We start from the raw sequence: 27,242 nt of genomic DNA on the forward strand, positions 1-27,242 counted from the left end.
ACCTGGTTGTACTTCATTACATCTTGATGAAGAATCTGGAATGGCATAAATTCATTTACTGTGACTCACTTCTTGCTAAAGTGTTGCTCATTTCCCTAATGCTCATGAACATTAACTTATGAAACCATATAAACTGCTTTATTATAAACATTTTACAGATGAAAGACAAAGTGTGGAAAGGTTATATTCTTTTTTGTGTTTGGGGATAAGCAGGGAAATCACTGACATCACATCTCAGCTAACAGTTGTCAGTGGACCTACTGCCACTGATAATCATTAGTGGAGTATATATCAGGTTCCTTATATTATATGCTACAAGGTTTGTTTTGTTCTGTTCAGTCTAAAGTAGAATCTAATGGTCTTATACTGGCTTACTGTTTTGACTGATTTTGTCTTAATGAGATCAGTGCATGGGAATTGATACAAAAATACATGTAGAGAAAGGATGACTCTAGTTTTAATAATTTTTCTTCCTTAGAAATCATTAGCTATATTTATTTACCAATTACTCTGTGTTGTTATATATTATTGTATATATCTATGGGTGTTTTGTGAGATGGGTGTGGTGGTGCATATCTGTAATCCCAGAACTAGGGAGTTGAAGACAGGAAGCTCTTGAGGTGCAGGCCATCTTGGGCTTTATAATAACATATTCAAAGCAAAATGAACAGTAAGGGTGGTTACATGAACTTGATTGGATTGGCTCTTCAAAGGTATTAGATCTTCCTGTTTTGTGTACTTGGAATATTTCCACATCCTACCAGTAGTAGATAATTTCATGTTGCTGGGATGAATATCCAACCAGAAACAGCTTAGGAGAGGAACAGGATTTATTTCAAATTTACAGTTCCAGGAGAAGTTCCATCAATATCAGAAGAAGCTGGTATCCATTCATAAATCCAAGCAAATAGAGAAACAACCACCAGCCAGCAAATACCAAAAAGCAGCAAGCATGACTGGATAAATGGCTCAGTGGTTAAGGCCCTTGCCTACAAAGCTTAAGGACCCGAGTTCGACTTCCCAGTCCCCATGTAAGGCCAGATGTACAAGGTAATGCATGTATCTGGAGTTCATTTGCAGTAGCTAGAGGCCGTGACATGGACATTCTGTCCTCCCTTTCTTAAATAAATAAATAAAATATCAAAAAGAAAAAGAAGAAGAAGAAACAGCAATCAGCAGGGACCCCACCACAGCTCACGCTGCTTTCTTACATCTCTGTCATGACACCTCCTCTACTCAGGCAGCTGAAAATACAAGTTACAAGTTTAATTTTAACACCTGAGTCAGTGAGGGACATACATACAAACTACCACATCCCCATCAACTCATAATCATCTCACATTGTAAATTGCATTCAGTCCAACTTACAAGATCCCTGTAATCACTACCAACTTTAAGACTGTTCATTAACTGTGAATCCTATAAAATCAAAACAAGTTACATATTTCCAACATATAATGGCACAGAGTAAACATTTTTATTGCTATCAGGCATAACAAGGAGAAACTGGACCAATGTAAAATTAATAAGCAACTGGTAAACACTGCTTCAGTTCAAGTCTGACATCCATAACTGGTGATGACTATCTCCAGATTTCCAATTTCCATCCCTCCAGCTGGGCTGAGTAGACAGGGAAAACTTCCATCCTAAGCCAATAACTCTATTGTATCTTTTGCACAGTCCTGGTCTATCCAAAATGTCTCAGGTCTCCACTGCAAACTACAATCCATCTTACAATTGCATCACTGGCCTCCAATACAGGGATATTGACCTGCTTCCCATGGGGCATTTCAGTAGTGGCTTTTGGAACTGTGTGCACTTCATGGTCCACTTCCATATATTTTTCATGCTTCTAAAACCAATACCAGGGCTGGAGAGATGGCTTAGCAGTTAAGCGCTTACCTGTGAAGCCTAAGGACTCCGGTTTGAGGCTCGATTCCTCAGGACCCATGTTAGCCAGATGCACAAGGGGTGCACACATCTGGAGTTAATTTGCAGTGGCTGGAGGCCCTGGTTCACCCATTCTCTCATGTTCTCTCTCTCTCTTCCTCTTTCTCTGTCTTTCTATCGCTCTCAAATAAATAAATAAATAAAAAGAAACAAAAACTTCAAAACCAATACCAGGTGTGCTGTGACACAGCCATTTCTTATTCCAGGGTGGAAATAAATCATGACCTTGAAGAACAGGTTACTTTTTAGAATTCTTCCTTTCAGTAATCTCCCTTCAAAAGAATTTGAATTCCTATACATTCAGTCTTCCTTGAGTGGATTTTACCTTTCCATTGTTTCAATGTAAAGCAATTAATGGTGGTAATCTGTTTAACAATAGCAGCTTTAGCAACTTAAAACCTTTCTCTGTGCCAGTAACTTCAAATGCTTGAATATTTCTAATTTTTAAATCTTATATCTTTCAGTTAGTTCTATATCTTCTACCTAGCATCCAGTCCATTTCTTTCCAATTTAACCTTGATAAAATTTTAAGGTTAAAGAAAAAATTATTGATTTATTTATTTGAGAGTGACAGAGAGAGAAAGAGGCAAATGGAGAGAGAGAGAGAGGGAAGAAGAATGGGCACGCCAGGGCCTCCAGCTACTGCAAACGAACTCCAGACGCATGTGCCCCTTGTGCATCTGGCTAACGTGGGTCCTGGGGAATCAAGCCTTGAACCAGGGTCCTTAGGCTTCAAAGGCAAGTGCTTAACTGCTAAGCCATCTCTCCAGCCCAAGAAATTTTTTTTTTAAGACTTGGGTAGAAGAATACATCTAGCCTTTATGCCAGTAGCCCAGTTCCAACAAAGTTTTGTGTTGTCTTTCCTTCCCCTTTGAAAGTTCACAAGCCAACACAATTCTCTCTGTGCTCAGCATTTTCAGACTTTTACTAAAATGGTCCATACATCTTGGCTTGCCACTCTGGAAGGCATTTTCAGTCCCAAGTAAAAATTCTATCAACATGCCTCCAGTACACAAGTTCCAAAAACAACCAAAATCCACATGGTCAGATTCATCACACAGCAACACCCCATTCTTCTGGTACCAATTTTTTTAGTAGAGAGCTTCATGTTGCTGGAATTAATAGCCAGCCACACACAGTTTAGGGGAGGAACAGGATTTGTTTCAAGCTTACAGATCCAGGGGAAGTTCCATCAATGGCAGAAGAAGTTGGCCTTCCTTTCACAAATCCAAACAGAGAGAGAAAAAGCACCACCAGCCAGCAAACACCAAAATAATAGCAAACAGCAGGTACTCCATCAGAGCTCACACTGTTCTGTTATTTAGAGAACAGTTTTATTCAGATTTTATTCAGATCCACCCCCAGTGATATCTCCTCCAGCCAAGTGGCTGGAGATACAAATCACAAGTTTAACTTGAACACCTGAGTCAATGAGAGAATATACATTCAAACTACCATACTACCCTTCTGTCTTTATTCTCCTCATACCAAAAGGGATTTGTAGAGGATACAGATCAGTGGTGGTTCACTTGCCTAGTATGTACAAAGTCTTAGGCTGAAGTGCCACTATTGCACATGTACACAAAAAAAAGGTATGTAATCTGAAGGCTTAATACAAGCAGGTCATGTTATTTGTAGAGCAAACTGATTATAATCCTCATGTTTAATTTTCTTCAATAAAATTGATATAGCCTCTTTGTAACTATCTAACTAGCAACAAGTATTTGAAGTAGAAGTACTGATAGGAAGCTGAGGAATAGATTAGAAGATAATCACTGGCAACTTTCCCTTTAATTGTGAGATAATAGAAGTATGAATTTTGGTAAGTTCCATGCAGTCATTCACCAAGCATTGATTAACTCTTATGTGAAAATCACTGGATAAAGAACTGTGGGCTTAGACATAAAATAAAGATTCTCTGCTTAGAGAATATATATTCAAGAAATTAGTTTTATACATATTCATGAAAAGTGAAAAGAAAATCATTACATGCAGTATATGAGAGAAGTGAAGAAATCTGGATAAGTAGAAAAAACTTTGGTTGCAAGCCAAGCTGGCTGGAAGGCTGGCTGCCTTAGATCTCCTGGGGCTTTACTAGAAGAAAAAGAAGTATTGAGAGGTCCCTGTCCCTTCTCTTGTTCTACTCAGCCTCCAGGGAATCAGATAATGGTTAGAAGCAACCAGTTGCTCCCTCTGTGACCGTGCCCTAGAGCAGAGTGATGGTGTGAGTGGAAAAGATCATAGAAGATACTAGCCCTGATTCCAGGAGTTTCACTGTGGTTCCAGATAAGCAATGTCAAGGGCATTTGTCTAGCACTCACCAGGCCCTAGTAGGTTCAAGCCCCAGTATGGGGTGGCATGTCAGCAGTTGACTGGAGTTAGACTAGTAGCTGCAGCAGCCACTGAAACTCCTGAAGTCCTGCAGGTTTCTTTGTCTTCTCAACTCCCTTAGCTGCTGCTATCCAGCTTTTCTAAAAGGAGATGTTCTTGAGAAGCTGGGATTCTAATTAATGCGCTTGTAGAGGTTCAACTAGGAGGAACACCTAAATTTATTGTCATTGTAGGCCTACTTCTTCCTTATTATTTTATAAGAAGACAACATTTTTGTCATGCCTGTCTTTTCCCTGCTCTTCTGACCGTAACCCCGTACCCAATTATACATAAAGAGGGGCACATTAGATGGTTATACTATTTCATTATCTGGCTCAGTATTTTGCCTGTTTTGTTATATTCATGTACGGAATGCATTTTCCTCTTTGGAATCAAGAAAGCTTTTATGTTTTAATAGCCTAGTGGAAGGAAGAGATGGTAGTTTGTTTGTTTATGGTACTGAGGGTCAAACCCAAGACCTCATACTTCCAAAGCATATGCTCTACCACTGAACTATATCCACAACCTCTTTGACATTTTTAGATTATATGCAGTCTCTCCTAGAACAGTTTTCAAGCTGGAGGGGATGTATACCTACCATAAGTGTGTCCTTTTAGAGATCAGCTTCTATAGGATTCTTCACGTAGGATTATTTTGTGTGGTGAAAGAATGAACTTTAGAGGGAATATTTAACCTAATAGTAAGTCAAAGATGAAAGATTTAAAATCAAACTCCAGATATATGGGTCACTTTGTGCATCTGGCTTTATGTGGGTATTGGAAAACTGAACCCAGGCTGGCAGACCTTGCAAGCAAGTGTCTCTTAACTGCTGAGCCATCTCCCAAGATGAAAGTTTTTTTAAATTTTTTATTCAAATCTATTATTTATTTATTTGAGAGCCCCAGAGAAAGAGGCAGATAGAGAGAGAGAGAAAGGGCATGCCAGGGCTTCCAGCTACTGCAAACGAACTCCAGATGCATGTGCCACCTTGTGCATCTGGCTTATGTGGATCCTGGGGAATTGAGCCTTGAGCCAGGGTCCTTAGGCTTCACAGACAAGCACTCAATCACTAAGCCATCTCTCCAGCCTGAAAGTTGTTTTTTTTAAAATTAAATTATTATTATACTTACCTGGCAGGGGAGATACCATGCTCACAAAGGTGGTTTTCCTAGGGTGAGGTTTATCCATTGTATGCCACATGTGCTGACGCCAGCTATTTCCCCAAATCTGGGAAACTTGACTGCATAATTTGTGGTGTGGGGGACTGCCTTCATGCTCTCCCCTACAACGAAGATAAAAGTTAAATAATTATTAGCATTAAAGTTAGCCATAATTGGTAAGCCAATACTCATTTTTTGTTTTCTTTCCTGCCACCCTCCTTTGGTAAAGATCAAACTGAAGGCCTTGCATTTGCTAGACAAGTTTTCTACCACTCTGATACATTTCAAACATAAAGATGGAAGGGACTTCAATCTACAGGAGGCTTCTGAAACATCTTGTTTAGTTTTGTTTTTAATATGTGTTAAGAAGTATTTGAATAGTGTAGAGGATGATCAAACCCAGGGGTTTCAAGTTAAGTGAAAGAAGAGTATAAGCTGGGCATAGGGGCACACATCTTTAGACCCAGTAATCGGGAGGCTGAGGTAAGAAGATCACTGTGAGTTTGAGGCTATCATGAGACTACATAGTGAATTTCAGGTCAGCTGGGGTAGAGCGAGACCCTACCTCAAAAAACCAAAAATGTGTGTGTGTATGTGTGTGTGTGTGTGTGTGTGTGTATCTAGGGAGAGAAAGACATAATGGTCATTAAATCTCCTGTAGCAAGTCTGTAGTCATTCTAAGTACAAATAAGATGCCTGTGGTAAACCTCTGGATGTGGAGATTAGAGATAACCAGTTGGCTGGAGGGTAGGGATGATATGTAGGCCTGCAGCAAACAAGTCCGACTATTTGTGATCATTTATATTCACCTTCTTTCTTCCTACTCTTTGTGTTACATGTTATTTTCTATTTCATTTTTCGCACTTCTTTGTAGAAATGCCTTTTACTAGCCAACATACACAAACAGAAAAAGTGAAAAAAGAAAAATTTATTCCTCAGGAAATGATTTTATTATGAGTTTGGCCAATAGTAAACAGCTGTCTCACTGGAGCTCAGGATTATTTCATTTGTTTCTGTATGATTTCCAATGCATAGTAGAAGCTTGTTCCTTAGGGCTTATGGTCAGAAAAGGGAGAAAAAGTTTTTTGAGTAGCAAAAATTATTTCACTGTGAACCAGTTTTGTTTTTAATATTTTTTTCCTTTACAGGGGATCTGAGCGAAATGGTTACACTGGTAGGAAGCTTCTTGTGCTGTTAGAAATATTTTAATTCATTCTAGAATAAACTGTAAGAAAACATAGCTCAACTAATTGGGATTTTGGATCATGCAATTAAAGAGCTCAGGCTCATGGTTCAGACTGTTTGGATCATAGTCCAAGCTTCACCACTTACTGGTTGGCTTGACTCCACTTCTCTAAGATTTACTTTCCCCATCTATAAAATGGGAATAAATACCTGTCCTCTGGAATATTTAGAAAAGAAATGAGATAATTTATGTAAAGCACTAGAGAGTTGAGTAGGACACAGGGGCAGGATTCTTTTGTCCCCATTTCTTCAACAGAGTCAAAAGAGGGCCCTATTGTTTATTGTCATGATTCAACTCTTACTTCAGGAAAGAATTAGAAAGAAAAAGTAGGTACCTTGGTCATTTTTTTCTCTACCTTCCTTAGGTTGATTACTAAGTTGTGCCAACTTCTAAAATATGTTGTTCAAGTTTATAAAATGATTTACTAAAAGAGCAGATGTGAGGGTTGGAGAAATGGCTTAGCTGCTAGGGTGTTTGCCTGTGAAGTCTAAGGACCTAGGTTTAATTCCCCATTTCCCACGTAAGCCAGATGCACATGATGGTGCATGTGTCTGGAGTTTGTTTTCAGTGGCTGGAGGCTCTGGTGCACCCCCCCAAAAAAGAATAGCAGATATGAGCCAGATGTACTGGCACAAGCCTGTAGTCATAGTACTTGAGAAGTTGGGGAATGAGGATTTTTAAGTTCAAAACCTGCCTGAGTTATATAGTGAGATATTGTCTCAAAAAAGCAACAAAACAAGGCCAGAAATGCTCTTCTTTATATTCACCACAGCTCCTAGCACAGTGAGGTACAAATTGCACATAGTTAATACCATGGCTAGCACTGTCTAAAATGATACCTCAAGCACCCCATGTCTTCCTGTGCTGGACTTGTATCTAGTTTCTTTTAAGATCAGAGTCACATATTTTAGATATCTGGCATGTAAGAATGCAGAATGTGACAGTGAAATAATTGTAGGAAGAAACCAAGAACTTGACCTGATTTGTAAAATCAACCAAATAAAAGCGCTAAGTGAGTCATCTTGCTTTCTTAATCTGAGCAGAAACCTGCATAGGCATACTTGTGGCTTATTTTGGTGTGAGAAAGAAGGAAAATAAGAGTTGATAAAATATGTAGGGCTTTTTCTCCCTCCTCATTAATAAAATTGTACAGACTTTTTAAGGTTATATCTTAGGAAATAGCTCTGTCTTTTGAAATGGCAGGATAAAGCAAGACAACTTAATACTTACCTTCTGTGTGACAGGCATTGTACTAAATTTTTATACAATTTAGTGTGAATTCCAAATCTTTTTGAGGCAAAGACTTGTTTACAAGTGAAGAACCAGACTTGTCTAAGATACCTGGCCATGCTGAGAGTGAGAGCTGTTTGCCTGACACTCCCAGTTTGAGCTCTTAATGTTAGTACTGGGTTGCCTTTGCCCTTAAATGGACTATTGATATTCAGCTGATAGGAGATCAGGGACAAATGCAATAATAATTTTCAACATTGGCTTTGCACAAGAAGAACCTATGGTGCTTTTAAAAAAGGATAGAGAAGTCTGATGATGGTGATACAGGATTTGGGGGTCCAGGAAAGGTTTACATTTTATAAAGATGCAAATCAGTTAGCAAAGGATTTAAAACTTGAACTCAGAGAAGGGTGAATTATGACATTAATTGTAGAGACATTTAGGATCCAGAGGGAAGGCTAGCAGAAAGGACCAAGCCAAAGAGAGATTCTCTCCCTTCCCAGCAAGGCTGAGTATGGGGAAGGGAGATGGAGAAAATCTCCCTCACATAGAGAAAAGTCTGGGCCCAGACACATATACATGTGGAAAGCAAAGCATGAGAGATTCCAGGCCACAAAATCCACCTCACATAGGAGGTCAGAGAAGACCCTAGAGATAGTGAAGGACACAGAGTATAAAGAGAGCATAGGGCTGGAGAGATGGCTTAGCAGTTAAGGCGCTTGCCTGCAAAGCCTGAGAACCCAGTTTTGATTCTTCAGGACCCATGTAAGCCAGATGCACAAGGGTTCAAGCTTCTGGTGTTTGTTTGCAATGGCTGGAGGCCCTGGTGCCCTCTCTCTCTCTCCCTCTTTCCCTCTCTCTCTCTCTGTCTGTCTGTCTTTCTCTGTGTTTCTCTACCTCTATCTCTCAAAATGGATAAATAAAAATAAAATGTCTCTTAAAAAGAGAACATACATGTAGCTAAATAGGAAAGTACCAAAACAAGGACCAGGAACATCTGGGGCCAGGAGAATGAGAGATCATGCATGTGACTAAGTAGGAAAACACCCTAAAATAATGCAGGAAAGTGAACAGTGAATGGACAAAAGAAATCCTCCTCCCTTTCTGAGCCATGCTGGCAAGGGGGACAGAAGACTGAGAGGCTTAGACATTTGTCTCCAGATGGACCTAAAGAAAGAAGGGGGAGCAGAAGAGTTTTACAAACCTAGCTAGCTAGACTCCTTTATATCAGTCAGACATCCAGTTAGGATGATCCTTATCAGACTCAAGTGTGTAAGGGAGGGACTTGATTGGTTGGAGGGCTCAAGAGGCTGACTTAGCAAGGGCCAACCCACAGGTGTGCTAAACCTTGAAAACTTCAAGAAGGAAGTGTTTCTGAGAAGTTGTTGCTTACAGCCATCTTGGATGAAACTGGGTCATACATGGGTTCTAATCCTGCCAGGGCAGGCAAGGTGGCATCTCCTTGGACTTATGTTCCTGGCTTACTGCCTGTAAAAATAATAATTTAAAAAAAACTTTCTTGTTTATTCTCCTTCAATGGCTCAATGGTTAAAGGTGCTTGCTTGCAGAGTTTGTTGGCCTGAGTTCAGCTCTCCAGTACCCATGTAAAGCCAGTTGCACATAGTGTGTCTGTAGTTTGCAACAACAAGAGGTTCTGGCACACCCATATTCATTCATTCTTCTCTCAAACAAAGAAAAAAAAACTTGTAAAAAGGATAAAGAAACTTAGGTCTCATCTTAGGAAGTTTTTCATTCAGTATGTCTTGGGCCAGGCTCAACATCTATTTTCTTTACAGAGTTGTGTGTATAGTTGATTGTGCAGCCAACGTTGGGAATCATGTTCTTAGGAATTCCTAGGAAGGAATTCTAAAATTGCAGACTTGGGAACATCTCAAGACTAAAACTGGAATACTGTAAGACCATTGGTAGAAGTAGAGGGAGGAAAAGGTAGGATAATATTCAAGTTTCATGTTTCAGAAGCTAAGCTGAGTTAACAGTAGAAATTGTATATATGACTGTGTTGTTTATAGTCAAATTAATTCCCCATTCTTTCTATGAATTTCTAAACTGCTGCCACTATGACTTAAGCATAACCTTTCTCAGGTGTCTGTGTTGTCAGTGCTTCAGGTGGATTCCTGGTGAATCTACTATTTCAGTTGTTAGGCAAGAACTTCTAACCCTGGAGATAGCAATGGGTGTTCCTAATTAAGACAAGTATCGTAAGAGTACATATTTAAGAAGTACTTAATCTCAATGGATCCTGTCTTCTGATTACTCCCATTTTCTTTTGTATAATTTATTCACAGTATGTTTTAGCAATAGGGTAGAAGTAATAATTCTTCCTCTCACTTTACAGTTAGAAAAGTTGAGTTTTACAAAGGCAATAACTTGTTGAGAACTATTTGTAACTGAAATAATGACTAACATTTGTTGAATATTAACCATATGCCTGATCTTACACTAAAATGTTTTTACATGTATTGCATTTCTGATGTTTGTAGTCCTGTTATAAAAGTGATAAAATTGATCTCATATATTCTACAGTTATTTGAGTGTAGTGTGTGGCAGGCATATATCCAGTGATGAACAAAACAAAGCTTATGCTTATGGAATTTATAGGCATTTAGTGAAGACAGATAACAAAAATAAAATAGTCATAAAATGTGATATATTGTGAAAAATAAAATTGAGGAAAAAGTTATAAAAATATAAGGCAGAATAGCCATTGAGATAAAGTATGTTCAAGGAAGGTCTAACATGATAATATTTTAGTTCAGAATAGTTAAGGGATTAGTGTAGAGTCACACATCTAGAAAGTGATAAGTTCAAATCTGATTCTCAAGGCTATATTCATCATGTTATTCAGCTTGTCAGACATGTGCGTGGAATCCACTCTAGCCTATGATGCACCTCTCTGGGCCTATCAACATTGATATCATGGCAATGTATCAGATTTTCAGAATGGGCATCTTAAAACATAACAATAAATTATAAAAATATGATAATTCTTTCAGAAGAACTATCTCCTAAAATGCTTCTTTAAGGAGAATTCTGGGAGGCAGGAAGGAGAAGGAAAAAAGCAAGAAAGGGCTACAAGTAATCTATGAATTTCAGAAGATGACAGATATCATACCAAAGGAGTATAGATTGGCTGTAACTGAACTAAATGCATTTGCATGAGAAAATGCCCTTCTAGCATGTGTGGCCTGAGACTGGAAGTTCCACTTCAGATAAACATCTCATTTCTGGCCTGACTTGAACTTAACTTGTACAGCCTGACCCAGAAGCCAAGTAGAAGAAGCTCATAGAAGAAGCTGACTAAGAGGAGCTAGGTGATGGCTAGAACCTCCGGATGCTTGAATGAATGTGGGAAGAAAGGACATTCTGCTCTTGGGAAAGGGACAGTGAAATACAACCTTAAATATAAATGATGTGGTCTGATTCCAATGCAGTGCTTATTTAAGTTACTTTGGAGGGAGTGGTGTGTGCAATTCACTTAAGTGCCTCTGAATTTTCCTTTGTTTCAAAAGAATCTGCCCACTTTATTATTCTTCTTCTTAGAAAACAATTCTGGGGCTGGTCAGATTTGATAGAAGTGTAATGCAGGTTTTCTAACTCTGGATTATGAATTTAATTGTTTATAGTTGAATGATACCTAGTGTAAATTCTGTGTGAAAGGAATCATATGTCATGTCCATATACTTGATGATTATGTTGGTAAAGATCATAAATTGGCTTGATACTAACAGTCTTGACAATTTAGACCCAGGAATCTAACTCTTAAAAATTTTCTCTGAGTTTGGATAAGATAATAAGCTAGAAAGAAGCAGTGTGATCTGATGAGAGATAAAATAAGAGACAAAAATTGAAGTGTTTTAAAAAGCCATGAAGATGTAATACCAAAAAGGGAAACATTACAATAAATACCAATAAAATTTAGAAAATCCTAAGGACCTACTTTAAATACCTATATCCCACTAAATTAGATAATATAAAAGATATTAATGGATTTCTAGATGCATATGGACCAAAATGAAACCAAGATGAGATCAATAATTTAATCAGGCCCACAACAGGCAATGAGATTAAAGCAGTAATTAAAAAAAAAAAATTAGGACTTCTGGTTAAGATGGCAGCTTAGGTACCACACCAAAGCAGCCTAGGGGGGAAAAAGACCAAAAAAACTCAGCAAAATACACACTTTTACTAAAAAATGAGGTGTATAGGAAATTGAAATGGCAGTGGAGAGGTAGAAGAGATTGAGAGCCTGCATAGGCCAGCAAAAGCGGCCCCGGCAGGTCCGCCGACTGCGGCGGTGGCAGCGTACCAGAAAGCCACCAGGCTCGGCTCCAGCCACAGGAAAAGCCAGGTGAGGGGAGCTTCCACTCACACTGGAGCTCTCCGCAACTCAAGAAACATGCATGGAGAGCGGCAGTCAGCAATGGAGGAGCAGATCACAAGGTAGAAGGACACGTGGAACAGTGAGAGAACCAGAGCAGCTGTGGCTCCCTCCCCTCCCCCACTGCCTGAGCCCAGCTCCAGCGAACAGAGCAGCAGTCCCCGGACCGGCCATGCCAACTTGAGCAAACAGTGGGACCCAAGCAGGAGCAGGGTCCTGCAGCAACATGAGTGGCTCTGGCACCAGCAGCAGTGGCCCCAGCATTGGCAGACCCAGTAGCAGCAGCAGGGGCAGATCTAGCAGCAGCAGCAGCTTCAGAGGCAGCAGGCGCAGATCCAGCAGCAGCAGCGGAGGATCCAGCAATGGCAGCTAAAGCAGTGGCAGCAACAGTGGTGGACCCAGCAGAGGTGACAGACCCAGCAGCGGCAGCTTTAGCAGCAGCAGTGACAGATCCAACAGTGGCAGCTTCAGGAGCAGCAGTGGCAGTTCCAACAGCAGGGGTGCCGATCTGCAAGGCCACAGTTGCCAGGCTCGGTTTGCCCCACAGGTAAAGCCAGTGCCCAGCTCCAGAAATCAGAACAGCAGCCCAACGACCCAGCCAGAAACTTGACTGAGACCACAATCATCCAAAAAGCTAACTGGGATTGATTGTACCAGGGAAGGGTCTCACTTGGTCACAAGCTGACTGGGATCCCTCAGCAGACCAGAAATCTTAACCTCTTTGTTGCTAGAGGATCTGGTTGTTGTAATAACTACTCTTGCAGAAATATTCATTGCTGTTTTTGATTGAATGTGTACAGTGTTTAGTTAAATTTTAGAATGTACCTGTATTTTATTCCACTCAGCATACTTGAATACTCCCATAGCAGGGAAACTCAACCCCTAGGAACACCTTTGTAGATACTCTGAGAGCCTTAAGATCCAAACCTAACACCTTAAGCTCCTATCCTGAAAATATATAACATCAAATCAATTGATACAGCTAAGAATACCCAGCTAGCTAGAAAATCCAAGCATTAATTTAATCCAAGATGCAAAAATATATACATTATAACACAAGAAACACTAAAAAGCAAGATGATATAAATCCACCTAAAAATATTAATACATCAGCAATGACCTCCAGTGAGAACGAGTTAGAGGAAATGCCTGAAAAGGATTTCAAAAGAATGATTGTAAATATGTTCAAAGAAGTCAGAGAACAAATCAAAGGAGTCAAAGAGGAACTTAAAGAGGAAATCAGCTGGGCGTGGTGGCGCACGCCTTTAATCCCAGCACTTGGGAGGCAGAGGTAGGAGGATCACCGTGAGTTCAAGGCCACCCTGAGACTACAGAGTTAATTCCAGGTCAGCCTGGACCAGAGTGAGACCCTACTTCAAAAAAAACAAAAAAAAAAAAAAGAGGAAATCAAAGGAATCAAAGAAGATGCAGGACACCAATTTCATGAAATGAAGAAGGCAATACAAGACATAAATAAGGAAATAGAAATAATAACGAAAAACCAGTCAGAATTACTAGCAATGAAGAACACAGTTAATGAAATTAAAAACTCTGTAGAAAATCTCACTAGTAGAATGGATGAAGGAGAGGACAGAATATCTAAGCTAGAAGACCAGGTGGCAGATCTTATACAGGCCAACAAAGAGAAACACAAACTTATAGAAAAGTATGAGTGGGAATTTCAAGATATTCGGGACACTATGAAAAGATCAAATATAAGAATTCAGGGCATAGTAGAAGGAGAAGAATTTCACTCAAAAGGCATAGTAGGTGTCTTCAACAAAATCATAGAAGAAAATTTCCCCCAAATTGGGAAAGAGTTGCCAATACAGATACAGGAAGCCTTTAGAACCCCAGCCAGACAAAACCTGGAAAGAACCTCTCTTTGTCATATTATAATCAAACTTCCAAACACACACACCAAAGAAAAAATATTGAAAGCAGTTAGAGAGAAAAATCAAGTTACCTACAAAAGTAAGCCCATCAAGATTACAGCAGATTATTCAACACAAACTTTTAAAGCCAGAAGGGCTTGGGGTGATATATTCCAAGTTCTGAAAGATAACAATGTCAACCAAGGTTACTTTATCCTGCAAAGTTATCCATTCACATAGATGGAGAAATAAGGACATTCCATGACAAAAGCAGGTTAAAGGAGTATTTGAAGACAAAACCAGCTCTACAGAAAATACTTGATAGAATCCTTCATGCTGAAGAAAAGGAAAAGCACACATATAAGGAACCTAGAAAAAACAAGCAATACTCAAATACTAGTTAACAGAAGAGAACACAGGTAGAACCAGAACCACAAAAAAAAAAAAAAAGGCAAACATAAACACACACCTTTCAATAATATCTCTTAATATCAATAGCCTCAATGCCCCAACGAAAAGACGTAGATTCGCAGACTGAGTTAAAAAGCAGGATCCTACAATTTGTTGTCTCCAAGAAACTCACGTTTATATAAAGGATGGACATTAACTTAGGGTGAAAAGTTGGAAGATGGTGTTTCAAGCAAATGGGCCTAGAAAACAAGCAGGGGATGCCATCCTAATATCGGACAGGGTAGACTTTAGTCCGACGTTAGTCAAGAAAGATAAGGAAGGTCACTTTATATTGATTAAGGGCACACTCCAACAGGAGGACATTACAGTCCTAAACATATCTGCATCTAACGTGGGGACTCCCAAATTCGTCAAACAAACACTATTAGAACTAAGGTCACAGATAACACCGAACACAGTGGTGGTGGGTGACTGTAACACCCCACTATCATCAATTGACAGGTCATCCCAGGAAAAAATAAACAGAGAGGCATCTGGAGTAAATGAGGTCATAGAAGGAATGGACTTAACAGATATATACAGGACATTTCATCCAAAGGCTGCAGAATATACATTCTTTTCAGCAGCACATGGAACATTCTCTAAAATAGACCATATATTAGGACACAAAGCAAATCTTAACAAATTCAGGAAAATTGAAATAATTCCTTGCATTCTATCTGACCACAATGGAATTAAACTACAAATCAGTAGCAAGAAAGGCTATATAGCATACACAAAATTATGGAAACTAAACAATACACTACTAAATGATGAATGGGTCAATGAAGAAATCAAAAAGGAAATCAAAAAATTTATAGAGTCAAATGATAATGAGAACACAACATACCAAAATCTCTGGGACACAATGAAGGCAGTTCTACGAGGTAAATTTATAGCCTTAAGTACCTATATTAAGAAATTAGAAAGGTCGCAAGTAAACGATCTAATGCTTCTCCTTAAAGCCTTGGAAAAAGAAGAACAAGGCAAACCAAAAATAAGTAGACAGGAAGAAATAATAAAGATTAGGGCAGAAATTAATGAAATAGAAACAAAAAGAACAAAGAATTAATGAAACAAAGAGTTGGTTCTTTGAAAGGACAAACAAGATTGATAAACCTTTAGCAAATCTGACCAAAAGAAAGAGAGAAGAGACACAAATTAATACAATCAGAGATGAACAAGGTAACATCACAACAGATTCCAGAGAAATTCAAAAAATCATAGGAAATACTTTAAAAGCATATACTCCACAAAGTATGAAAATCTGAAAGAAATGGATGATTTCCTTGATCTATATGACCTACCTAAATTAAATCAAAATGAGATTAATCACTTAAATAGACCTATAACAAACATGGAGATCCGAACGGTTATCAATAATCTCCCAACTAAAAAAAGCCCAGGCCCAGATGGATTCACTGCTGAATTTTACCACACTTTTAAGGAAGAGCTAACACCATTGCTTCTTAAGCTTTTCCAGGAAATAGAAAAAGAAGGAGTTCTACCAAACTCCTTCATGAGGCCAGCATCACCCTGATACCAAAACCAGGCAAAGATAGAACAAAAAAACAAAATTACAGACCAATCTCCCTCATGAACATAGATGCAAAAATTCTCAACAAAATATTGGCAAACAGAATACAAGAATATATCAAAAAGATCATTCACCCTGACCAAGTAGGCTTTATCCCAGAGATGCAGGGATGGTTCAACATACGCAAATCTATAAATGTAATACATTACATAAACGGGTTGAAGGACAAAAATCACATGATCATCTCATTAGATGCAGAGAAAGCATTTGACAAAATCCAACATCCCTTCATGATAAAAGTCCTACAGAGACTGGAAATAGAAGGAACATATCTCAATATAATAAAGGCTATTTATGACAAGCCTACAGCCAACATATTACTAAATGGGGAAAAACTGGAAGCTTTTCCACTAAAATCAGGAACAAGACAAGGGTGTCCACTGTCCCCACTTTTATTTAATATAGTTTTGGAAGTCTTCGCCATAGCAATAAGGCAAGAGACACACATAAAAGGGATACAAATTGGAAAGGAAGAGATCAAGTTATCATTATTTGCAGATGACATGATTCTATACATAAAGGACCCTAAAGACTCTACTAGCAAACTCTTAGAGCTGATCAAAACCTACAGCAATGTAGCAGGATACAAAATAAATACACAGAAATCAGTAGCCTTCATTTATGCTAACAACAAACACACAGAGGATGAAATCAGAGAATCACTCCCGTTCACAATTGCATCAAAAAAAAAAAAAAAAGTACCTTGGAATAAACCTAACCAAGGAAGTAAAGAATCTCTACAATGAGAACTTTAAAACACTCAAGCGAGAAATTGCAGAAGACACTAGAAAGTGGAGAAACATCCCTTGTTCCTGGATTGGAAGAATCAATATTGTGAAAATGGCAATCTTACCTAAAGCAATCTACACATTAATGCAATCCCTATCAAAATTCCAAAGGCTTTCTTCATGGAAATAGAAAAAACAATCCAAAAATTCATTTGGAATCACAAAAAACCTCGAATATCTAAAATGATACTGAGCAACAAAAATAAGGCTGGTGGTATCACCATACCAGATTTTAACCTATACTACAGAGCCATAGTAACAAAAACAGCATGGTACTGACACAAAAACAGACATGTAGATCAGTGGAACAGAATAGAGGACCCAGATGTAAGCCCAAGTAGCTATAGCCACCTGATATTCGATAAAAATGCCAAAAATACTCATTGGAGAAGAGACAGCCTCTTCACAAATGGTGTTTTGAAAACTGGATATATATCGCAGAAGGATGAAAATAGATTCTTCTCTCTCGCCATGCACAAGAATTAAGTCCAAATGGATTAAAGACCTTAACATCAGACCTGAAACTCTGAAACTGCTAGAGGAAAAAGTAGGGGAAACCCTTCAACATATTGGTCTTGGCAAAGACTTTCTGAATACAACCCAATTGCTCAGGCAATAAAACCACAGATTAATCACTGGGACCTCATGAAATTACAAAGATTTTGCTATCAAGCTGTAGTAATACAAACTGCATGGCACTGTGTCACAAAACAGACATATGAATTAATGGGATAGTGGGCTCACCTATTGGCCCACACAACTACAGCCACCTGATTTTTTTTTAATTCGAGGTAGGGTCTCACTGTAGGTCAGTCTGACCTGGAAGTCATCATGTAGTCTCAGGGTGGCCTCGAGCTTACGGCACTCCTCCTACCTCCCAAGTGGTGGGATTAAAGGCGTGTGCCACCACGCCCATCTGAGCCACCTGATTTTTGACAAAGATGCCAAAAACATACCTAGGGAAGAGAGTACATTATAAACAAATTGTGATAGGATAATAAATAATGTATATGCAGAAGAATGAAGCCAGATCTTTATCTTTCATCCTGCACAAAAATCAAGTCCAAATAGATCAAAGACCTCAATACAACACCTGATACTCTGCAACTGTTAATAGAAAAAAAGGCTATTTTATACCTAAAGAAACAATTTTCTGAGTGAAGTGGTAACCTGAAGATTGGCAAAAAAAAAAAAAAAAAAAATCTTTGCAATCTGTACATCAGAAGATAATTGGCATCTAGAATACACAAGGAACTAAAAAAAAAAATAACTAAACTTGGGCTGGAGGGATAACTCAGCAGATAAGGCATTTGCCTGCAGTCTAACAGCACAGGTTTGATTCCCCAGTTCCCGTGTAAAGCCATATGTACAAAGTGGCACATACATCTGAAGTTTGTTTGCAGTAGCTAAAGGCTACCCATATTCTCTCCCCTACCTCACACTTTCTTCTCTCTGTCTTTCTCTGCTTACAAATAAAGAAATAATGAAAAAACCTATATGTTAAAAAAATAAATAGGCTTATCAAAAAAAATTGGCTATGAGGGCTGGAGAGATGGCTTAGTGGTTAAGGCACTTGCCTACAAAGCCAAAGGACCTCTGTTCAATTCCTCAGGACCTACGTAAGCCAGATGCACAAAGTGGCACATGCATCTGGAGTTCATTTGCAGTGGCTGGAGGCCTCGGTGCACCCGTTCTTTCTGTCTCTTTCTCCCTCTGCTTCGTTCTGTCTCTTAAATAAATAAATAAAACAAATATTTTTAAAAATTGCTGGGCTGGGCATGGTGGCACACGCCTTTAGTCCCAGCACACGGGAAGCAGAGGTAGGAGGATCGTTGAGAGTTTGAGGCCACCCTGAGACTACATAGTGAATTCCAGGTCAGCCTGAGCCAGAGTGAGACCCTACCTCAGAAAAAAAAGAGGGCTGGGCATGGTGGCACATGCCTTTAATCCCAGCACTCAAGAGGCAGAGGTAGGAGGATCACCATGAGTTCGAGGCCACCCTGATACTACACAGTGAATTCCAGGTCATCCTGGACTACAGCAAGACCCTACCTTGAAAAAAAAAAAAAAAAGGCAGGGGGTGGGGGCCTATGAAATTGTACAGTGGCTGGATGTGGAAGCACACACCTTTAAGACCAGCACTCCTCTGGAGGCAGAGGTAGGTGGATTGCAGTGACTTCGAGTCTACCCTGAGACTACATAGTAAATTCTAGGTCAGCTTGTGTAGAGCAAAACCCTACCTCAAAAAAAGGAAGAAATGCAGATGGAGATAAATATTTTCTAACTCCACAATGCACGACCCATATACCTCAACAAGGAGGGGCCAATGGAGAGGGGGTAGGTCACAGATGAGCCCAATAATGGTACCAAACTGACTGTATTTGCTGAATACAAAACTAATTAATAAAAAAATTTAAAAGATCAAAGCCTCCAAGTCCCCAACTATGGGTGTTAGAAGCTCAGTTTACTCAGAATAAAAACTAACTAAATAAATAAAAATAAAAGTGCACAACATCTTTAGTCATCAGGGAAATGCAAATTAAAACTACTTTGATATTCTGTCTCACTCTAGTCAAAATGACTAGATCAAGGAATTCATTCAAGGGGCTGAGAAAAGAGCTCTACTGTTTTTTTTGTTGTTGTTGTTGTTTTGGTTTTTTGAGGTAGGGTCTCACTCTAGCCCAGGCTGACCTAGAATTCACTATGGGGTCTCAGGGTGGCTTCGAACTCACAGCAGTCCTCCTACCTCTACCTCCCGAGTGCTGGGATTAAAGGCGTGTGCCACCACACCCGGCTGAGAGCTCTACTTTTAAAGGTGCTTGTTTGCAAAGCCTGATGGCCTGGGTTCAATTTCCCAGCCACCCACATAAAGCTGAATGGGCATTCATTTGTAGCAAGAGACTCAGGCACACACTTCCACATACATTCAAATAAATTAATAAAAATTTAATTTAAAAAGAAAACAAATATTGATGTGGGTGTAGGTGAAGTGGAACCCTTACTCACTGTTGGTGGGAGTGCAAACTGTTGCAGCCACTATGATAATCAGTATGGTAGTTTTACAAGAAAGTACAAATACAACTACCATATATGACCCAGGTATATCACTCCTGAGCATATATTCTAAGGACTACTGCAGAGGGACTTACTTGTTCAGCCATGTTTACTGCTGCTGCTGTATTCATGATATCTAGGAAATAGAGTCAGCTTTGATGGCCATCAACTGATGAATGAATAATGAAAATGACATATATGCACAGTGGAGTTTTAGTCAGCTATAAATAAAAATGAAATTTGCAGAAACATGGGTGGAACTGGAAAATATTATACTGAGGGAGATAACACAGGCTCAGAAAGACAAATGCCCTTTGAGATATCCCCCTACCATCCATCTAAGCCCCAGTTCTCTCATATATGGATCCTAGCTTTGAATTTCTAAATCTGTGTGTTTAAGTTGGAGTGTCTGTAGAGGCCAGGGAGCTAGAAAGGGGCCATGGCAGGGGGACATTGAAGTTTTGGAACATGTATAATATGAATGTAGATGAGGGAATAGTGGGAGGGAAAAGTTTAAGCAGGGTAATGGAGAAGAGAGTATGAGGTGATGGGGAGGGTTAACCAAAACTAAAGATGTGGTGGCTCACTCCTTTAATCCCAGCACTCGGGAGGCAGGCAGAGGTAGGAGGATTACCATGAGTTCAAGGCCAACCTTAGACTACATAGTGAATTCTACATCAGCATACTAGAGCAAGACCCTACCTCTAAAATAAAACAAAAACTAAAGATGTATGAAAAAGCGATACTGAAACCTACTAATTTATAAGCTAATTTCTTTTTGATTTTTCAAAGTAGGGTCTCACTCCAACCCAGGCCTGGAATTCACTATGTAGTCTCAGGATGGCCTCTAACTTACAGTGATCCTCCTCCCAAGTCCTGGGGTTAAAGGCATGTGTCACCACGCATGATTTATAAACTAATTTTCTTTTTTTTTTCCTCAATTTTTATTAAAATTTTCCATGATTATAAAAAATTTCCCATGGTAATACCCTCCCCCCACCAAGTTCCCTAGGATGGCCTCAAACTTGCTATCCTCTTTCCATATCTTCCCAAGTAGCTGGGGTTGCAGTTGTGCACCATTATTCATGATTTAGCCAAGGCTACATTATGTAATTCTTGCTTTCAGAATTTATTGTCCTTCCTGTTGTGAACTCCTTACTGTTGTGAACTCCATCTAACAAGTAAATATCAATTAAAATTCCCTAGAGCATTAATCAAATGTGATATTGCTCTGTAGTAGTAATTTAAATTCTACCATGCAAAGATATGGTCAGAGTGTAGATCAGGATCCATCTCTCATTAAGTCATACTTTAAAGTACTACTGCATCATTTCCTTCCCAGTCATGTTTTCCACTGGTCTGATTCAACTGCTCTACCTTGAACTAATTAAACTGGTTTAATCTGGAACAGCTGCAGCATAAAAACCAAAAGCAGAGACAAAACTGGCTTGAGCACTTCCTTCATTGTCTGTATTCATACTTTCTTTTCTTCTTTTTTTTTCCTTCTGACCTTTATGTCTTAAGGACATTACCTTAGCTTCTATTTCTTATGTATACCTTTCATTTGTGTTCTTTTAATGTGTACAAAGTACAAAGTGCTATGCTGGTTGCTGGGGATATGGTGGTACATATGACAAACATGTTTCTTCCCTTTGTAAATAGTGGAGAAAAGTGAGCATTAAGCAGCTAATTACCTGGAAATTTTTAAAATTATAATTTCTGCAAGGTGAAAACTACACCATCCTAAGCGAATACAAGCATTCATCTAAGTCAGTTAGGAGGGTGAGATATGAAAATTACAGATAAAGGGAAAACTTCTTTGGGGAACTGATATTTTAAGTGATGCTTGAAATGAGTTCAAAATTAACTAAGAAAAAGCTGAGTGGGGAAAACTCACATGTTGTGAAATAGGCACATTCAAGGACTAGAGAGAAGGACAATAAGGGGAAAACTAACTCAAGACAGTACTGATAGTCAGCAACGGCCAGATGATGCTGACTATAACAAGAAATACTAAAGCTCTTGGTCTTTAGTTCTCTCACAATGAGAAGCCATTGAGGTTTCAACTGAGGAGTGACAAGGCTACCTTTTAAAAAGATCTAACTAGCTTTACTATGATAAATGGACTTATTTATTGTGCCATAGACAGTTGAGGACTTCATATTCCTGGGATTTGGTTTGTTTTGCAAGAGAAATAGAGAAGTAGTATGGCATACTGGAAAAGAGTGTGTGGCTTTGGAGATATGTATATATATATCTAAGTCTAAATTTCTTTATCCAAAGAAGGGAAATAATAAGTGGTATATCTGCCTTGTGAGGTTATTGTGAAAATTAAATAAGATAATGACTGCAAAGTACTAGAATAAGGCCTGGAAAGTGTAAGTCTTTATAAATGCTAGCCACTGGTAAAGTATAATAGTTTACTGTGTGTTAAGATGGTCTTGTGAGAACCACCCTGGCTTTGCAGAATAGAATAGTAACACTCTATCCATAGGTCATGTGTGAACTGGTCTAACCATCACTACTGGACTTTAGAAATCTCATCTCATCAGTGATGCAGAAACAGGCATGTAGTTGGATTTTACAAGTATCACTTGGAGATGGAAATAGAAGTTGAAGAAGGCTGTTTGCTTTAACCCTAGATATGGTTTCACTTTGAAGCTTTCCCCAAATACTAATGAAAGGAGTCTGTCATTTTGCCCGAAGTTGCACAGAATAGTTAGTTGTTTGGAAACATCTATGTTTCTTTGTTTCCCACAGTACTAGGTAATTAATGTGTATAATTATACTGCTGAGTAAAGTTTCAGGTTGATCAAGGTTAATTGTCAATACTTGAAATGTTAATAATGTCTTCCCCCAAACTGCTTTTCCAAAATAGATTGTTCTTTCAAGAGGTTTAAATAGCATTGATTTCTTCATTCAGCAAGATGTAATATGCTTGGAAACTGAAATCTTCTGATTTAATGATTTCTAAGGTGTTTATACATAGAAAATGTGTTTTCTCTTTTGTTTTAAAGTTCACTGTACCACTTGTTTGTAGTGCCTTGGTTATCTTTTACCTGTTTTCTAAAATTTTACATTTCTGCCTTTGATCCATTTTGTGAAACTAGGAAAAGAGGCTAAAATATGCCTCTGTATAAGAGTCCTAGGGAATTTGAGTGGATGATAGTCTATTCTGAAAGTTCATAGTAGATTTAGACTCTGCCCAGAGAGCCTTTGTTTTGTGTTTACATTTACCAAATAACTTAAGAAAATAAATGATAGCCATGGTGGTGCATGCCTTTAATCCTAGCACTTGAAAGGCTGAAGTAGGAGGATTGCTGTGAGTTTGAGGCCAGCTTGAGACTAATTCCAGGTAAGCCTGGGCTATAGCAAGACCCTACCTCAGGAAAAAAACAAACAAACAACAAAAAAAACCCAATAACCTAAGGGCTGGAGAGATGGCTTTGCAGTTAAGGTGCTTGCCTGCAAAGGTATAGAACCCAGGTTTGATTCCCCAGGACCCACATAAGCCAGATGCACAAGGTGGCACATCCTTCTGGAGTTCATTTGCAGTGGCTGAAGGCCTTAGCATGCCCATTCTCTCTCTCTCTCTCTGTCCCTCCTTCTCTCTCAAATAAATAAAAGAAATAGGAAGTCCAATTTTATTTTATTGCTGTTTACTGTTACTTACAATAGGAAAAGGAATTTAATCCTTGGATTGTTGTTTTGTTTTTCAAGGCAGGGTCTCACTGTAGCCCAGGCTGACCTGGAATTCATTATGTAGTCTCAGGGTGTCCTGGAACTCTTGGTGACCCTCCTACCTCTGTCTCCTGAGTGCTAGGATTAAAGGCATACACCACAACGCCCAGTTTTCATTTCTTTTTTTTTTTTTGGTTTTTCAAGGTAGGGTCTCACTCTAGCCCAGGCTGACCTGGAATTCACTATGAAGTCTCAGGGTGGCCACTAACTCATGGCGATCCTCCTACCTCTGCCTCCCAGGTGCTGGAATTAAAGGCATGCGCCACCATGCCCAGCCAGTTTTCATTTCTTTATCACCTACTTAAATACTGTTCTAGTTGTTTAAGATACAAACAAAAGGAAAAATCACTGCCCTTCTAAATTAATAATCTGATGCTTGTGAAGGAATCAGACCAGGATACAAATTCTAGCACATGTTGTCTATGATCTTGAGAAATTACTTCTTTTCTTATAAAAAGCCTAGGAATCATGTTGTCATTCCTATGAATATCTCAAAAAATTATGCATTGCATTATGCTGTAAGAGGGAATTTCCTTGTAAAATACTTGGATTTGTGCCTAGAAGTGCCTTATGCAAATAATTTAAGAAAGTTGTACAAGGATTTACTGATATGTGTTCCCCAGTATGTTTTTATAGCTGACTTGGCTTAATAGCAGCAGCATTTTGTAGTATGAAGGCCAATCTATATCTTTTCCTTTGGGGAACTATGTTCACCTCAATATGGTTTTGGTGTGGCTGAAAGTCATCTGCTTTTGCCTTTCTTCCACCGAATGGTCATATCATAGATACATATGAGTCTGGTCGATCAAGGAATCCTTCGTGGCAATATGATCCAAGTAGGGCCAATCAGTGTCATGTTGAAAGATGATACAGACACTGGAAATAAAACTAATTTTTTTCTCAACTCTGATTAAGATAATAATATATATTTGGTATGGTTAGTGTGGGCAGCCTGATAATAAGAAAGTAAGGTTAAAAGAAAAAGAGTAGGAAGCAGAGACCTGAAGACATAATTGCATTTCTGAATTGCCCTTGAATTTAGTTGGATGAACCATACCTTTTTTTTTTTTAATAAGGTAAGATTGTTGGCAACTAACAGTACTTTATATAACAGCATTCTTATCTATGATTATGACAGTGATTTCATTTGCATTTTCTAGTATTTCTGGTTCTCCTCCCATATACTATAGGATTATGATTCTTTGAAAACTTTACAGTCATATGACTTTTGGAAAATGAAGTATATTTTTGGCAATACAGAGATGATGGACTCACACATGCTAGGTAAGCAATCTATCACTGAGCTATAACCCTAACCCTCTTCTTTTACTTTGATTCAGGGTCTCACTAAGTTGACTAGGATGCCTTGAAATCATTCTGTAGCCCATGCAGACCTTAAACTTGAGATCCTCCTGCTTTAGCCTGCGAAGTAGCTGGGATTACAAATCTGGACCACCAGGCCTGACTGATTTATATCAGTTCTAGGGGCCTTTAAGCCCCAAGTGCTGGTTCAAGATTCATTAGATTCTATTCCCCTTGCCATAGTGAACAATCAATGGGTGCTGGAGAGATGGCTTAGTGGTTAAAGCACTTGCCTGCAAAGCCATAGGACCCAGGTTCAGTTCCTCAGCACCCATATAAGCCAGATGCACAAAGGGGCACGTGCATCTGGAGTTCATTTGCAGTGGCTAGAGGCCCTAGTGCACCCATTCTCTGTCTGTCTGTCTGTCTATCTGTCTCTGCTTGCAAATGGATAAATAAATAAAATAAAAAATTAATAAAAATATTTTTTTTTAAAAAAGAGAGAGAGAGGACAAAATGGAGCTGAATTGCCACCAACCTAGGATGGACATGTAGTATAGTTTGAATCTGAAATGTCCCTACAATTTGTTTTGAAGGCTTTAGGAGGAATCTTTAGTAGGTAGGACTTGGTTGATGGAAGATCACTAAGGGCAGGCCTTTGACAGTTTACCTACCTCTGGTTCCAGTCCTTTACTTTGTCTTCCACAGTATGAACAAGCCACTATGGCCAGAGCTATTCTCTCTGCCTCCCCTCCATGGTGAACTGAAATCTTTGTGAAAATGTGAATCAAAATAAATTTTAACTCTCTTAAGTAGCTTCTGTCAGGTATTTTATCACAGTATTGAGAACAATAGCTAATAACAGCATGTAACATAAACGAGAAACTAATGCCTTCAGGATGAGATTATTAAAATATTCAATTTATGGGCTGGAGAGATGGCTTAGTGGTTAAGCGCTTGCCTGTGAAGCCTAAGGACCCCAGGCCGAGGCTTGATTCCCCAGGACCCACATTAGCCAGATGCACAAGGGGGCCCATGTGTCTGGAGTTCGTTTGCAGTGGCTGGAAGCCCTGACACACCCATTCTGTCTCTGTCTCTCTGCCTCTTTTCTCTCTCTCTGTCACTCTCAAATAAATAAAAAAAATAAAATAAAATAAAAATTATAAAATATTTAATTATGTAGTTATTCATAAACTGTAGGCTAGAGGTAAACAGCAGTATTTCTTGGTTTGCCATCCAGGAGCTAAACTTGCCTTTATGACTATGACCTCTGATCAAATTATAGTTTCCTTGTTTCATTTCATGTGGCAGGGCAAAGTCTATAATGATAGGTGCTTAAAACATAGTCAGTATGTCAGAACTCTAACCTTGACTATGACAATTCCTCTTATGTGGGCAGGACAGTGAGGGTGTGGTTTTAAGCAAGTGTTATTATCTGCAAATAGAGAAGCTAGACAAGTAAGAGGAAGCAGTTCAAAGACTGGTTGAAAAAAAAGCCTGATTTTCAGCCATATGGTATCAGTATAGAATCCTTGAAATTAACAGAGCCTTTGGCAGATTACCATCAGAGAATATGCTTGGAGCCTACAGGCTTTAGGCTTAGTGGGCACAAACATCCTCTTTAAGCCATATCAGAGTATTAGAGACAATGCTATTCATTAACGTTACACAAAATGTATAATTTCAAGCTAGGGATATAGCTCAGTGGTAGAGTGCTTGCCTAGCATGCAGAAGGCCCTAGGTTTAGTTCTCAGCACTGCTCCCCACCACACCCAACAAACTCTCTTCCCCCTACCTCTGTTCAATCTTAGACTTCAGAAACAATGCATAAAAAATTTTCAGTGGAATTTTAAGGAAAATTATATATGTGTGTATAGATGTATGTATATATTTTACGTATTATATGTGTTCATATGTATATATATATGCATATATGTATATATATTTATTTATATGGGGTAACATTCTTATGGGGAGTACACTAGGGATCTGTGATTTAACCTTTGAGTACTTTCATTGCTATACCTGTAAAACAGAAATGAATTTTTTTTATCTTTTACCTCTCCTAGATCGTACATGTG

General features: G+C 38.9%; 1 protein-coding gene and 1 non-coding gene across 2 annotated transcripts in view; both read left to right on the plus strand.

The window, feature by feature from the left end:
• Window positions 1-27,242, plus strand: part of Ssh2 (slingshot protein phosphatase 2) — a 345,428-nt gene that overhangs the window by 91,932 nt on the left and 226,254 nt on the right. The window lies entirely within an intron of this gene.
• On the plus strand, window positions 5,443-5,605 carry LOC123463622. The gene has a single exon (XR_006639031.1). It is a non-coding gene; the product is annotated as a U1 spliceosomal RNA (small nuclear RNA).

This window comes from Jaculus jaculus, chromosome 9, assembly GCF_020740685.1.
Source record: "Jaculus jaculus isolate mJacJac1 chromosome 9, mJacJac1.mat.Y.cur, whole genome shotgun sequence".
In the NCBI taxonomy this organism is placed as follows: Eukaryota; Metazoa; Chordata; class Mammalia; order Rodentia; family Dipodidae; genus Jaculus; species Jaculus jaculus.